This window comes from Stegastes partitus, unplaced genomic scaffold (assembly GCF_000690725.1).
Source record: "Stegastes partitus isolate 25-593 unplaced genomic scaffold, Stegastes_partitus-1.0.2 Scaffold421, whole genome shotgun sequence".
NCBI classification, from domain to species: Eukaryota; Metazoa; Chordata; class Actinopteri; family Pomacentridae; genus Stegastes; species Stegastes partitus.
Window position 1 is genome coordinate 353,220 of NW_007578152.1, and position 3,626 is coordinate 356,845.

Consider the following 3,626-nt stretch of genomic DNA (forward strand, 5'->3'; position numbering starts at 1 on the left):
GAAAAGCCCAGGACCCCTCCTCCTGTTTCGCTTTACTTTCACTTTCCTGCAGCTCGCGGCGTCTTTTCTCCACGTGAAGGTGAGAACAGCTCGTTTGTCTTTTTATTGATTCTCTCTGCTCACGTTGTCCTAAATCTGCTGTTAGACTCTTGAATCAACTCGTCCTTCAATCAGCTGCCTCGTCCTGTCCGTGCCTCGCTCGGTCCTGTCCTCCTGCCTTCGACTGTTTTTAGCTGCATTACATTTTTCACGGACACTTTTTCTGGTTAAGAATCTATTTTTGAAACTCTCTGAACCCCAAACTCCCACCAGCAGGTTTAAAAGACGTGTTATCTTTAAAAAAAACATAAAATCACCAAACTTACGCCGTTTATCAGCGCATGGAACTAAAAAAAACCGCGGTAATTGTGTGATGCTCAACTTTCCTGCGGTCCTTGAACGACTCACCTGTGACGTCATAATAATAATGTGCGCTTTAAAAATCTGTTTTTTTTTTTTTTTTAAATAAATAGTAATTCAAGCTTTTACCATAAAGTTAAACTATTTTTTAAATCTGCAAAAATATCTTAATTTTTTTATTTTATTTTATTTATTTATTTTACAACTCTTTGCTGTTATTTGACAAAAATATTCGGCATATTTATGAATGAAAAATAGTAAATAATATGTTAAAGTGCTAGAGTTTATTGATTTCCCCAGTTTTGTCTAATTACAGATAAAATTATGTAAAATTCTTGGAAAAAAAATCACATGTTCAATGTAAACAGAACAAAGAAAATAAATAACAGTAAATAACGTCAACAATCTGCATTTCTACAAATAATAGTTTGTTCATTTACAATGTGTCACCAAAATATTTCACAGATTAACTGCATTTAAATCAGCTAAAAACATCTTTATTTTCTAGATATTTTCTTGTTATTTCCATCATTTTCTTTTATAGTTTTTGAATGTGACAGAAGTCCACCGTTTATTAATGCTCCTCTAAACAATTCACTTTATTCTATGTTTAAAAATCTGTCAAAAATGAGGCATTTACATGAACTACATTCTGTCAAAACCAAAAAATTCTGTGCTCTTCAGTGCAGCCGTGAAACCATCAGCGACTCAGCTGAGACCAACAGTCACGAGACAAAAAATAGTTGAAGTAAACAAAGAAATTAAAGCAAAACTGTAAATAACGTCAGCAATCTGCATTTCTACAAATCGTAGTTTGTTCATTTACAATGTGTGACCAAAACATTACACAGTTTAACTGCATTTAAATCTGCTGAAAATATCTTTATTTTCCAGATATTTGTTGTTGTTTCCATCATTTTTAATAATTTTTGAATGTTACAGTTTTTGGATGTACAGGAGTCCAATGTTTATGAATGCTTTTTTCTTATTTCACATTATTCTGCATTTAAAAATTAGTCAAAAATGAGGCATTTACATGAACTAGATTCTGTCAAAACCAAAAAATTCTGAGCACTTCTGTGCAGCCGTGAAGCCATCAGTGACTCAGCTGGAACCAACAGTCACGAGACAAAAAATACTTTAGTTTGAACTGCAGGCGGCGTTTAAACAGAGTCAGAGAGGAGACAAGGATAGAAAACGTTCAAAATAAAATATCTGTAATAAGTCCATTTGTTCACCAGTGAACACGAGGACACGAGGACGAACCCTGTCCATGCTGATTCCAGGTTATTTTTTTTATTATTATTCAATGCTTTGATGCAACAGTTCCCCTGAAACAGACGAGGGAAGCGTTTTTGGTCGTATGTGTGAGAACTGTGATTAAAACAGTGAAACATGTCGGTGAGGACGAAGCTGCAGCCAGAAGCAAGTTCATACCTGCAGCCTTCAGCACACAGCCGGGTCAGAGGCTGTCCCACAGAAACCCTGAGAGTAACCTGAAACTCATGTGACTGAAAGCGCTGAGTCATGTCAGTTAGAGGTGAATACGTGGAGCTTCCAGCAGTCAGACGATAAGATCTGAGACGTTTTCTAGACCCTCAAACCGGTCCAGCTGGTCGTGAACGACTCAGAACCAAAGTCTGTGTATTTAAACAGAGCAGCTTTAAAATCCACAAGTAAACCTGAAGAACAGCAACAGCACAGGAGTTTGTTTTTTACTGTAAATAAATCAGAAAACATCATTATTTTACTGATAATTGCTGTTATTTATAAGAAAGTTATGATTGTATTTTAAGAAATGAGAACGAGTCATGTTACAGATAACATCCAATAAGATCAGATCAAAAAGTATTAAATCACATGTTGACTGTTGAGGAAAACAGTCAAACACTGTCCACGATGTCCACATTAAAGATCTGTAATTGTACAAGTAGGAATTTGTTCTTTTGCAACGTTTTGCTGTAAGTTAAAAAAAAAAAGTCTAATAATAAATTAAAAATAAATAAGTAAATTTTTTAACTGTTATTTTACAAATGAAATTGTGAATTACATTTTTACTGTATTTAAATCAGCAAAAATTGAGTTATTTGACAGATATTTGTGTTTTTTTTAAAAGAACCATCATATATATTAATAATTTAAAAATAGTAAATAATTTTTTAAACAGTTATTTTACAGTTTAAATTACAGGTAATAATAAAATCTAAGAAAAAATGTAAATTTATATGTAAACAATTAAATTAAATAAAATAGAATAACATAAGAAACAGGGCAAGAATATAAATACTGTATACATTAGGGGGAGAAAAGTATATTTTTTATAAATTTTAATTGGTTCCTTTGTAATATTTCACTGTAAAATTATTATTAGTAGTATTTTTTTACTATATTTAAATTTGCAAAAATATGATTATTTTACACATCTTGTATATTAAGGACTGAAAATAGTGAATAACTTGTTTTCTTTGTTTAAATTCCTCTATTATTTATCCTTCACTATGTTGTCTAGTTATTGCCGTTGTTTTTACAGTTTTCTAACATCACAGTGTTCCACAGTTTACTGACATATTAAGTTTTTTAATGGATTTATTTTTACTGTTCCCACATCTACTGCTGGCCTGTTTGAACCCTCGGCTGCCTTCGGTTTCTCATCATGACACCAAACAACAGAACAAGTTGTTTTCAGCACAAATAACGAAAGTAAAATCTTCCTTCCTCCGTGTTTGACGTCACAGTTTTACTCTCAGTTCCTTCGCTGCTCTTCTGCATTTTAAAGTAAAATAAGAACTTTTTTTTTTTTTTTAGAAAAGGCAGAAATTAGCTCAGACTTCTATTTAACGAGCACAAATATGAGTCATCATCAGATTTCATCATGACTGCACAACGAGAGCTGCTTTTAGGATCTGGACGCTCTTCAGGAAAACTACAGAAAAAGCTGAAATAAAAGAGAAATGTTGTAGATTTTGCCGTTTTTTTTAAAGATTGACTTTTATTAACTGTCCTCTGTCGATGTATTCGTCCCTAATTTAAGGCGATGATCTAGTTTCAAGTATTTCTAACTAGAATTTCTGATCAAACATTACTTATAGGACTTTTTTAGAGCATATTTTCAATAAAACTTATCAACTTAGCTTTCTATTAAACCTTTTTTTTTTTTTTTTGCTTTACTTACAAACACCAAATATTTCTGCTTTTACTGTTTTAAATTTTAATCTGATCCTTTACTT

The 3,626-nt window shown here is 32.3% G+C and overlaps 1 protein-coding gene across 2 annotated transcripts in view; it reads left to right on the top strand.

Moving 5' to 3' along the window:
• LOC103360213 (NACHT, LRR and PYD domains-containing protein 3-like) overlaps positions 1 to 3,626 on the top strand; it is a 61,156-nt gene continuing 57,530 nt past the window's right edge. For both annotated transcript variants that reach the window (XM_008285896.1, XM_008285897.1), the window contains exon 1: positions 1 to 79. The gene's annotated coding sequence lies outside the window, so the exon portion shown is untranslated. The remainder of the gene's footprint in view (positions 80 to 3,626) is intronic.